The sequence below is a fragment of the Prionailurus viverrinus genome, chromosome A3 (genome assembly GCF_022837055.1).
Source record: "Prionailurus viverrinus isolate Anna chromosome A3, UM_Priviv_1.0, whole genome shotgun sequence".
Lineage (NCBI taxonomy): Eukaryota > Metazoa > Chordata > Mammalia > Carnivora > Felidae > Prionailurus > Prionailurus viverrinus.
In genome coordinates, this window is record NC_062563.1 from 66,241,659 (window position 1) to 66,254,383 (window position 12,725).

General features: G+C 45.7%; 1 protein-coding gene across 2 annotated transcripts in view; it reads left to right on the forward strand.

Annotated features, from left to right (window-relative positions):
- Positions 1-12,725, forward strand: part of EPAS1 (endothelial PAS domain protein 1) — an 84,867-nt gene that overhangs the window by 2,373 nt on the left and 69,769 nt on the right. The gene's annotated exons all lie outside the window — the stretch shown is intronic.

Genomic DNA, 12,725 nt, shown 5'->3' on the forward strand with positions numbered 1-12,725 from the left:
TGATGGTAATCTTGACAGATGTGTGAAGTGTCAGTTTCTCCCCGCGGCTCAGCGCCTGGGTCCTTGTGTTATGTATTTTAATAATTGCAAGAAACTTGGGAGTAGGGGAAATAATTACTTCGATAAGCCTGGCCGTATTACCTCCTTGGTTAGAGATGGAGAGAGCTGGAATAGGAGAAGGAAAGAAAGTGGATAAACAGACTCCAATTAACTCTCCTGAACGGCGGCCGGTGTGAGAAGTGCTGTGGGGATCGCGTGTGAAGTCGCCTTGAAGGCCCCCTTGGGGCTGAGGAGCAGAGCTGGTGACCGAGCCCAGTGTGTCTGCCCTCTGTGGCTTGCTTTTTGATTTTTGCGTCCCAGACTGGCAGCATACACAGCATGCCGCTCACCTTCCAGAGCCCCACGAGGGCTTGTCCAATTCCTGTTGGGTTGTTTTGAGATGTATTTACTTTTCCTGCCCGGCTCTGTTTGTTCGCTGCAGGCTCCTTGCGGGACCAAGGTGTAATTAAAGCATGTGAACCAATACATTCAAAGATACTGTCTTAGTTACTGTGTTAGTTACATCTAAGTGTCTGTTCTTAGCTTTCCATACGTGCCTCACAAGTGATGCCTGCCCAGGGGGCTCTCAGGATGATGATTCTGCACATGGGTTCTTAAGATTTTGTAATCTTCTGGTTCAACAGAACCATTTCTTACCCCAAATTCAAGAGGCACAGAACTTTTGCAATGTTCCTTCTAACAACAGCCCTTCAAGAAGTGGGCGGGATTATTTTGTTCCAAAAACGTTTATGCCTCCATGGATATGTTAATGTTTAATAGTAAAGAGTTTGCTTTCTAAAGGTTGGCTGGCTGGCCTCCAGAATGGGTATCAAAGTGCGCTTTTTGGGTGGTAGTGGGCATTCCCATTGATTTCAGAGGTCAGAAGCCGAAGTTTGGTAAGAGTACTGCACTCCCCTTTCTGTATCAGTCTATTTTGAGCAAGTGGAGGTCTCATTAGTTAAGGTTCCTGATTCTCTGAAGAGCTAGAAAGTGTCTCACCTCCTGATAAAACCATTCCTGAGTCCCTTCCCTGGTAAAGAAGAGTTTGGAAATCCTTAGCGATGTGGGGATTTGGAGAGTGGTTCAGATAAATGTAAATGAGATCTTTGGATAATCAGGGAGCAAAGTCTCCCCCAAAGCCAGACCCAGCTCAGAGCACCTTTCTGGAATGCATAGGTCACTTAGTGCAGGGCCAGTAGTGGCACGGAGTTGGAGACATCTGGACCAGAAGTTTTCAAACTACCTCCCCATCCCCCTGCCGGCCGGAGTTAGTTGTTCCTCTGCTAAAATAAACGCAAAGCCCATCTTTTCCCAATTCTGATGGGGATATTATTGCTAGGCACTTTTTCTCAATTTAAGTATATTTCCTATAAATCTTTCTTTATCATTTGATTATCTCTGTCCACTGCATGACCATGCAGAGATGATATGGAGTTGGTTTGACACATTAGGTTCAGGCATTTAAAATTTAATTCATACAGCTTTCACAAAGTTCAAAAAGAATGCTGTGGCTCAGGTTTTTTTCAGTGTCGCTGAAGAGGGGCTTAACGATCATTTTATGAGGGGTCATGGAAATCATCTAGTACTGAGGCCCAGAGAGGTTAAGTGACTTTTCCAGTCACAAGGAAAGTTAGTGCTGGTAAGAATCAGAACCCTGGTTCATTACTTTCATTAATGATGTATTTTCCTATTGTTGACCAAATAGTATCCCCTGCCCTGAAATGCCTCTAAACAGTGAGGATGATTTCCAAGGGATTACAGTGCCCTCTCCCCCACCCCCGCCAAATCACTGAACCTTGTAGAAAGGAGATTTGTTCTTCTAGATAATTATAAGAGACTCCAAGCTGCAGCAGGAGCAGTTCTGTTTGCTTTTTGCAAAATAGGAAGCCTGGTTCCATTGTCTATAAACTTGAGGAAGTATGAATTCAGTTGTTTTAGTGCTCTCCCTTTATTTCACTTAGAAGAAAATTTACTTATATGTGGACCTCATTAAACAAAACCAGTGCAAGGACTGTTCCACAGTAGGGCAGATTGCATTGTGAAGTAGTGAGCCCTCTGTCAGGAGACACATTCAAGCAGCTACTAGATTGATTCCTGTATGGAGTTGGTAGTACTAAAGTGTTTAATTCACTTGGAATGTAAATCAGTCAGTCTGTGTGTACACATGTGTGTGTGTGCACACGTGTGTGCCTGTGTAGGGTGATCCTCAACTTTGTAGGAATTTATTCTATAAAATGTTTACAGAAAGAAGGAACCAATTAGATAATGCTTAGTGCTCCAGGATTTTAGCCCCATATATTTGAAAATACTTGCCATCATTACTTGTCTCAAGATTCAGGCTTTTTCACTTTTTAAGAAACCTATCCAGTCCTATTTGCTTTTATTGGCTTTTCCCCAGTTCTGTCTCCTACCAACATGACTTTTCCTTTTCATTTTAGCCTAATGAATCTTCCCTTTTGCTTTCAGTACTGCCCATCACTGATAGTTCATCACCGATAGTTCACCTGGTCGCGTGTTTGACAATATTGTGAAGTTACCAATGTTGGCTCACCAGAGCCCTCCCTGCCCCCCCCCGCCACCCTCCCTCCCCCCCCCCCCCCCCCCCCCCCCCCCCCCCGCCACCCCGGACCATGATGTCATCTCTCCTGATGGAAACCGGCTCTGCTGTTCACACCATGATGTAAATCCCTAAGACAACAAACGAGTGTTGGACACCTGTACCTGGAGAAAATGCTAAACAAGAGACTGAGAAATAGGGGATATGGTCCTTCAAGTTGTTTAGCTTGATTGGTGGGGGGAGGAGGACACATAAGGAGGTTTACCTAAAAATATAGTTAGGTAGCAGCTTACATGTAACTTTTTGCTGGAGATCAAATCTTTTGGAAGCTAAAGAAAAGAAGCTCATAACCATACACATAAGCACACAGTTATTGAAAGGCATTGTGTGGGTTTGTGGGTGGGAGAGTTGGTTCATAGTTCTTCCTGGAATCGTACAGGCAGACGCTGATCACCAGCATGGCGACTGACTCTGATAGGGTCAAACGGGGGTAGTCCGTGTTGGGGGTAATGAGAGTAAAGAGAAAATGGAGGATTCAGGAGTATTTCCTGTTGTATACTTCCATACTATGGACAGAAAGGCCCCTAAGATGTGTGTTTGCTGTTCTTAAGAACTTTGGGGTGAGGGGCATGGGAAGGGGTCTCTAGCAGGGCCCTGGGAGTGATGGGGATAGAGGTTGTGGTCCGTCTCCCTCTGAGGATAACACTGTAGACAGCTGTGACTTCAAGAAGGCCAAGAAGACAGAGGGAGCTTCTTTTTTTTTTTTTTAATGTTTATTTCTGAGAGACAGAGACACAGAGCACAAGTGGGGGAGGAACAGAGAGAGGGAGACACAGAATCCAAAGCAGGCTCCAGGCTCTGAGCTGTCAGCACAGAGCCCGATGTGGGGCTCGAACCCACAAACCGAGAGATCATGACCTGAGCTGAAATCAGACTCCTAACCGACTGAGCCACCCAGGTGCTCCTTGAGAGAGAGGGAACTTCTTAACATGGGCTTTGTGAGTAGGCTTCAGGGGATGGTCTATGAGCTTCTGAAATTGGGTGCAAGATACTATGTATATATGCCTTCCCCCCCCCCCCCCCCCCCAGGATGAAAAGTCTGTTCAGCTCTCAATAGCCTTTAAAAGGTTCTAGGATCTGAAAAAGGCAAGCCCTTGTTCTTCAGTGTCTGATTCGGTGGCTGCCTTCCATTTCAGGATCTTTCTGTTCAGGTCCCAGACAGTTCCTACATTTACTGCCAGTATTTCTCCCCGGTTGCAAATAGGAGAGGGCTTTGGTATGTGTAATCTAGTAGAGATTTTGTGGTGCACCTTAACCTTACCTGTACCTGGCTGTCCTGTGTATCCAGCTACATGTCTGCTTTTGGTGATGGAAGGAAGGGGAGCTGAGTGTGCGGCACAGGGTTAGCTCTGGTGTGATTCATTTTCTTAATGCTTCTTAAAACACCCGTGAAAATGTGTCCTCACATTTTCCATCATCCTCAAACAGTTATTTGGAGGTCCTTTTATGTAGTAAGAATGTGTGTCCTTAATAGAAATCATATATGCAGTAGAACAAAACCATAAAACCTGAACATTTTAGTCTTACTAGGGCAGGCTCTGTTCTCAGAACTTTACATGGATTAACTCTTTTAATCCTCCGAACAACCCCGTTAAATAAGCCCTGTTATTATCCCCATTTCACCGATGGGAAAGCTGAAGTGTAGGAAGGTGACTGCCAGAGGTCACATGGGTGGGAGTGGGATTTGAACTGGGCAGATAATCTCCAGAGTCTATATTCTGAACTGGGGCTCCATTCCCCCTTACCTTTTCGAAGCTATCTAATACCATGCCTGATACATGGTAAGTACTCTCTAGATGATAACTGCTTTTGCTGCTGTATTTATAGTTATTACAATTACTTTTTTGTGACTCATCGCTGGATTGAACCTCATACACAGACAGGGATTGAAGATCTGAAGGGTAGACGTGGAAGTCCTGGAAATTCTTACTTTTCGTGCGTTTTCCTCAGCTCTGATAGGAGGTGGTTCTCTACTGCCCCCAACGAGTTCAAAGCTTTCCACCTCCCACCCTTAACTGGTGGCAAGACTTCAATAATTACTTTAGCCTTCAGACCCCATTGTGCAGAAGAACCTGTTAGAAGTTTTCCTCTGTGGCTTCTGAAGAACCATCTCCAAATCAAGATGCACAAGACTTCCTCTGGCTCTTTTGATCTTTTGAAACTGCGAGGACAGGAAGGAAAGAATGGATGGGGGGAATAAAGAATAGCTATGACCGTTGCAATAATAATACATTGCGTTTTTCTAGAGCCCTTTCTCTGAGGAGCCCTGAGCTTTTTTGCAGCCGTCACATCATTGGCTTCTGTACTGTGGGCCTAGATGGGTTTCTTGAGTTTTCGTCATGCTGTAAACTATAAGTGCACCAACACATACCATCACACAGAGAGAAGCAAATCCTACTGGCAGTTGCACATCACCGTGTGTGTGGTAGGTCATGCGTGGGTGTGTGCTACTCACAGCATCTATGATTTTCAAGCAGAGTCTGGGTGTAATTTGTTGCCAGTTGTCTGGTATTGAAAGCCACAGACTGGTCTGCAAGTATGGAGTCAGGAAGAGCGGTGGGGCCCTTTGAGATCTCCGGAGCCAAGGAGGCAGGTGCAGAATGGGTCAGAACGTCATCTATTTCTAGGTGGACTTTTTCTTTTTTTCTAGTTTCTCTAGAAATACTGGTTTGTTTGACTGCCTTGGGCCCTTCCCAGGGGCCACTTGTACATCAGCAACACTGATTACGTGGCATGGCCACCAGAGGCTTCACGTGTTCCCAGGAGGCACACATTTCCCCCTTAATTTGGGAAAATTCTTCAGTTTTAAAGTTACAAGTAACCTCTGTGCAAGATAATGACTCTGATAAGCAGTTTCTTGTCTCACGTGGGAAGGTATTTCAGAAAGGGTGGTTCATGAGTAAGGAAAAGGACCCCGTTAAAAATGTGTATCGATCTGCCACACACCCATCGGACATTTTCCCAATTCTACAAAGCCGTGAAATGGATTGTTAGAACTCTCTTCTTATATTCCTCTGGTGACTTCCCCTTTCCATGGCACCCTCCGATTAAAAAAAAAAAAAAAAGTCAAACCTGAGAGGTTCTAGGAATCTTGGCAGATTAGTGATTTTATTGGGTTAGGCTGTGTAAGAAAACACATGAGTGGGAAAATGACTCCACTGTGCTATACTCATGCTGCTGCTACTGGAGGGTAGTCCCCATCCCCAGGTTCGCTTCCTGCAACTGCTGGGGGTGCAGCCAATATCATAGTTTCCGTAGGAGCTTGTCAACTCTGTGACGACTTTAGTTGACTCTCTCGGTCTTATTTTCAGTCTGAGGCTCCTTTCTCTTGTGGAGAGTCAGTGGTTTGCTATGCATAAGAGATCCATGGGTTCTATCTGAGACTGTTCAGAAGCATTTTATAAATCCTTTAAATAAAGTATGTCAGTTAAAGTATATGGTTATTTTTGGTGGTAATCATTTAAGTCACTGTGCTGTATTGTCTAGCCACGCAGTACTCTTTCTCTGTGTCTTGATGTTGTATTAACAAATACCGTATTTTACTTGTGATACAAAATTTTCAAAAAAAATTTTTTTTCATATTGTAACCACGTTGTGTATTGGTCCTGACTGCCCCTGGGTTGGGGGCAAAGGGAAGGAAGGGCAAAACATTATCCTAACTTTGTACTTGGGAAATTGAGCTGCTAACAGGAGCAAACCACGCTGTCTGCAGTGAAATCTACCACTGGGTCCAGGTGCCCTTGGTGAGGCTAGACCCCTAAGGCTCCTGCTATAAGGTAATAAAGAGTCAAGAGCACAAAAGGGGTGACTCAAATTTAAGTGGTAACTGTTCTCATTACTAATGAGTAATTATAGCAAATATTTACAGGCCTCCTTCCTACCTTTACGACTTCCTGTTGCTGAAGCACTTTGGAGTATTGAGAAAGATTGTCCTGAAAAAATACGTCATACACCGTTGCAGGAAAGAGTGGCTTTAAGCACACACAAAAAAATCGGTTGCTTGGCTCTGTTCACGGATTCCACATGGAAACAACAAAATTATGCTCATGAGGGGCTGTTTGAGGATCCATTCCTAGGAACTTTAAAACAAATTTTAAAAAATCAATTCTGGATGATCAAATATATGGGGAAATGGGACACCAGATGTTTTTGCGGATTATTCTAGAAATAAAACGACTTTGCAAAGAAAAATTTTTGAGTTCAAGCACAGGTCATTCGGTAAATACTATTTTATGAACGTGATCTCTACAATATTTTTCTGAATGAAAACAGTCGTGCGTAATGGAGTAAATCAGGATTTATAAAATATGCCATGTGGGGATTTCAGGGAGCAAGAAGAATATCATCCACCTAATAAAGATTCCGGAGTAAATCCTGATAATGCTCGTTTCCTACACACTTGGTTTAAAGAGCACTTCACTGCAATTTTTCTCTTCAGTGTCTGTAAACCACTGTACCCTTGTATTTCTCTCCCATGTTTCCAAGAGTCCTCAGATCCTATTTTAGAATGGCAGCTTTCACTCCAGCACTGGCTAAGGTTGATGAAGCTAATTTTGGTGCCCAGGGTAAAGGGAGAGAGAAGTCCTCTGCAGAGCCAAAAGGGCTTTCTGGTGCCTCGGTTTGGAGCAGCATGGTGTTGCCAGACACACCACATTTCACCTTTAGAACCTTTATTTGTGTGCTTGCACAACAAATGTTTACCCAGATATTAAGATAAGAAAAGTATGAAGGTCACATTTTGCCAGGGACAGGCGCTTCTATAAATGTAACCATATCACTGTGCGGCAGGAGTCTGTCTTTTATTCTAAACCAGGGACTTAGGGGAATTAATGGTGGGTGGGGCATGGGAACCAGGCCCTTCTTGGTTTTTTGGCTTCCTTGCCTGTACTCAGCATGTCCTGGCTCAGCTGATGTGCCCCTCCCATTAGGCGAGGCCCTTTGGGGTGGTCAAGAAGTCAGGAAATTGTAGTCCACTGTTGGGCCCCACTCTCTGGCGTCTTATGGTGTTCCATGGAAGTTGGTGCCCCATGCATTTACCTGCTATCTGACTGGCTGGGAAGCAGCCTGGCTACTAAAATAGCTTTCCTAGCCTCCCATCAGAGGTTTGCATGGTGCTGATACTGCCCCTGTTTCAGGCAGGGTTGTCACGTCCTCAGAGCACAGAGAGTCTTCAGGGTGGGAAAAGGGTTTCTTTTGTCGAGGATTGGACTGTTTCTCCTAAAGATCTCGAAGGATTGGCTTGCGTAGAGTCTGAAAGAAGACCTGGATCCTTGGCCTAATTTCCTTCCCAAGGGCAGCCTACACGGCAGTGGAAGGGACCCCATCCCAGCTCTCTCCCCCCAACCACCATCCATCACCCAACATGCCTTCTGAGCTCCAGCTATGCAGACCTCCACCTCCCCGTGCCCTAGTGACTTGTTTACCTCATGTCACAGGCTCCTTCCCACCTGGATTCCCTCACCCTAGTACTGCTATCTTGGATGCTCTTTCTTTTTTTTTTTTTTTTTTAAATTTTTTTTTTCAACGTTTATTTATTTTTGGGACAGAGGGAGACAGAGCATGAACGGGGGAGGGGCAGAGAGAGAGGGAGACACAGAATCGGAAATAGGCTCCAGGCTCTGAGCCATCAGCCCAGAGCCTGACGCGGGGCTCGAACTCACGGACCGCGAGATCGTGACCTGGCTGAAGTCGGATGCTTAACCGACTGCGCCACCCAGGCGCCCCTTGGATGCTCTTTCTACTCAAATATCCACCACTTTCCTAGTGCAAGCCCAAGTTCTCCGGCTCCAGCAAAGCCTGCTGTAGTAATTCCCATGCTTGTACCGCACCCCCCTCCACTGCACTGTAGCTCTTCCTTATGTTTACTAAAGAGGCTGCCTGATTCTGTTTCCTTGTTATCTAATGACATTTCATGTGTTCTCGTCTTTCCAGGTAGATTGTGTGTTGCTTAAGGGCCAGGGTGTCTAAATTTTCTGCTGTGTTCTGTAATATTTTCCATATTTTGAGTCCCTAAAATCACACTTAACTTTCAAAAATCATAGAATTGCTTGGTTGTTGGCCCTTGGGTCACTTGGAAAGCCCTCCTCTTGGGCCCTCCTTTTCTCAGTCATGTAGATTTGAGCCCTGGACTCATTTTCCTTTAAAAAGAACGAAAAAGGAAAAGAAAAACTTGGGGGAACCATTTGCAGGTCTTGTTTTATGGGGGAACCATATGCAGGACTGCAAGATTTTACATCAAATGCAAACCTCAGGCTAGAACTATGTCAACACTTCACTTCAGGAGCACCCAATACACCAAGGCAAGTGCGAGCCAAACAGTAAAGTACTCCAGTTTAGTGTCAGTGTTTAAAAGGCCAGATGGGAAAGTGTGTGCAGAAGGGAACACAACTCTCAGTTCAGAAGAATCACCTCCCCTGAGGTACCTTCCCCGATCAGCAGCACATTGGTTACCCCTGTATTTATATGGATTTCCGTCTGTATTTTATTTGTATGAGGCTTTCACACCTTGCTTTTGAGTGTGCGTGTGCATGTGTGTGTCTGTCTCTGAAAACATGTAGGTGGTAAGGCCTTCATGAGCAGGGACCAATCATCTTTTTCTTTCTTTCTTTTTTTTTTTTTTTTTTTGCATTACACTTGTGGTTTTACTCAGGTTTGATTTTTAAAAATGTGGCAGGGAGAGAGCCCTTAGGAAAGGGTGAAGCTAATGGAGGCAGGGCCCTCCAAGGTGCCTGAGGAGGAGGCAGGTCCCCTCCCCTCTGTCCTCTTCCTTCCCCAACTAAAGGGATTTGGGGAGGGATCTGGTGCCCAGTCTGTGGGGTGGTGCTTGGGGTAAAGGGCCATGGGGAGCAAGGGGCAGTCACCTTTCTCTTTCTTCCCATAGCACCCAGAACAGAGGCCCACATTTGGGTGCCCAGTAGTTCTTTGTAGACTCAGTAATTCTGTGACCGGAATTTTGGGTGCTTAGTTACAGAGGGTTGGAGACACAGGGAGAAACCTTTGCTCAGATCAACGTTCCCATTCTCCTTGGTCACCCACCATGCATGTGGTGAGGTCTGTGTGTAAACATTTATGGTCACCTACCACATTCAGGTGGCATGCCATGCAGTGAGGTCCATTAGATGGACCTGCACTCAGGGGAATTACAGTCTAGTGTTGGTGTTAAAGAATCCCTAAAATTGTTTGTCTAAAACGTTGCAAGATGGTTATGTTGATGGGAACCCTAGGCCCCTTTTTAAGATTTACAATCTTGTTTGGTAGTTGAAACTAGCTCAGATAAAAGACTGACTGAACAGTGGAATATTGGTAGTAATTAAATGAGTGTGAATAAGGGTAAATAGGTCTTGTGTGTTGCGAATAGTTAGGAAGGGAGATGGTTAGCATTTATTAGAGGGCCATTTAACAGAGGAGCCTTAAGATCTGGGTCTTGAACATTGGGTAGAACTTGGGTAGGCATATGGGTATGGGACATTCCAGCTGGAGCGAACAGCTTAAGTTAAGTGAGGAGGCAGGAATAAACAAGGTGTGCATGTCAGGGCTGGTGAGCTGGCTCCTTGCACAGCTGAATCCAGAGCACTGTTAACGGACAGGAGGTGAGGACCAGGCCTGGGCCGGTATAGAGAAGTTTGGGAACAGTCCGTCCTGAGTTATCTTGTGATAGAATCGTTGGACTGCCTTGGGGCCACAGGAGCAGCCCACGTCTCTCTTGAGAATTAGTGGGACATGAGAGAGCTGCTCAGGGCACCTCTTTTATCTTCCAACCAGGAACCTGGCTCTTGTGTGAACACGGCAGGATGGCTGGATGAGGCTGTGGTTGTTCTCCATAGGAATGACTTCCAAGACTGAAAAGTCCCCCCATATTGCTTAGGAGGTCGGTCATTTGCCAGTGTATCCAAATCACACTGGAACATATATATATAAATATATATAGGACTATACCATCACTCAGGGGCATAAATACCTCCCGTTGTACAAAACGGGAGCTGAAAGGGGTCAGCTTACCATATGCTGCAATAGTTTCCTTCAGGCTCTGAGGGAGGGTGCAATGACCCTTACCCTGTGTTCTCGTTTTTGGTGGTAAAGTCTTTGTCCCCTTCAATTTGATCAAGTCTCTTACTCTGTCCCTTCTTGCTCTTTCTCATTCCAGATTCTAGGGCTTTGAGTCTGATTATTGTAAAGTCCCTTCAACACACCACTACTTATAAGAAGAGAGACCACCAAATCCAAGTCAGACCAGCCCTCTTGCCAGTCTCTACCCATTAATAGCATTTCTTGTGCAGAGAACTGCAGCCAAGCAGTTCCTTGACCTTTGCCTTTCCCGTTGTGTGCCTACACCACTCCCTAAAGCCTGAGCTCTGATGTTCTTGGGCAGATGCTGCCAGAAGAGAAAGAAAAGGCATTATCTTTCTGGAGTCACCTGGTGGGTAGGGTGGGTGAAATTTTTGCGCTCCCCCAGCAGGTGTAACCTTTCCCCTGGAGGTATTTAGAAGCACTAGAGGTCATGGTTGGACACTTGTGAGCAGAGCTTTGACCAGAGATCCCGAATCACTGGAGAGGATCCCACACCAAGGACCAGCAGAGTCACCTCAGCGCATGCTGTCCAATGGCACCTTGAGGGAGCCTGTAGCTCCTGAATGCTCTTGGCTTGGGATTTAATCTCATCATGACAACCACATGTCTTCATCTCTTATTCCTTTTCTATCCCTTCAGTAATCAATAAATGGTTGTCAAACTGGGAAACTGCTACCCAGCGCTGGCATAATAGCTTTATTCAGTGGTGTGCTCAGTAATCATGTCCGTACCTACTCTGTGCAGGCTGCTGAACCTTGGGCCTGAACCCAGGGAAGGGCCTCTGGAGGCAGGTGGAAGGAGGCTTCCTCATCTGGGACTGTAGGTGACAGACAGCTGCAGAGCCCTGTGCAGCCCAGACATAGGGTTGTCTGGGGCCATGGGCAGTCCCCAGGAAATTGCCTTTGGGGCATCCTAAGAACCCCCATTGGCCGGAAAGTGGTGTTTACTTGAATCTGGCTAGGGGTAGAAGCTTGAGTTTGGCGTCTACTTAACCTCAGCTCCAGGTAGGCCTTTGGAAGGAAAAGAAGGTGTCCTAACCAAGATAATTTGTGACTACACCACTGGGGTCTAAAACCTGTGAACATAACGTATCCTTTCCTTTGTGGTTTTTCTCTTTTCCCTTCCTTTCCAAAGTAAAAATTCCTTTTGAAAAATTTCAATGTTGCCTCTGCAGAACTCCTGGCAAACTGTTCTCCCCACCTAGGTCAGTGAGGACAGGGGACCCGGGCACTCTTGGTGATGGTGGGGTCACCACAGCCTCTGGCCAACTTCAGGCCTTGGGAAAGCCTAGTGACCAGAGAATGCTGGCAGAAAGGAGTCTGAGCTCACTATGAACATTGATCCTGTCTTTTCCAAGCCATTCATTCGAGCACCTGTGAAACTACTTCCATAGATTAGCATAAGCCTTGTGATTCTGGGCCACCTGTATCTCCTTATATGGATTCAGATTTTATAAGGGTTATGACGACAGCTGTAATTCTCCTTGAGTTAGATCTTCTGGGCCACAGCAGGGTACATGTTTATTTTGGAAAGGGACAAACTTTCACCCACTTGAGTTTCTTTGCCTCCAAAATTAGCGTCAGGGAATGACCACAAGAGTTCCATAGTTCTTTTTTTTTTTTTTAAGTGTTTGTTTGGAGAGAGTGCAGGGGAGGGGCAGAGAGAGAGAGAGAGAGAAAGAGAGAGAGAGGGAGAGAGAATCCAAGCAGGCTCCAAGCTGTCAGTGCAGAGCCCAATGTGGGACTCTATCTCACAGTTCATTAAATCACGACCCAACCTGAGCCAAAACCAAGAGTCGGACCCTTAACTGACTGAGCCACCCAGGTGTCCCAAGAATTCCATATTTCGTAGCCACTGTGTTGCCAAACAGATTGTAAATGCTCCAGGGCCACCTTCATTTGTTTTGTGTCCCTGGCAGGACTTGCCTCCACGTGCAGGTCAGGGGAGCTCTCAACAGTCTCAAGGAATCTGAAAGACTGTTCTAGATTCCTTTCTGACTTGT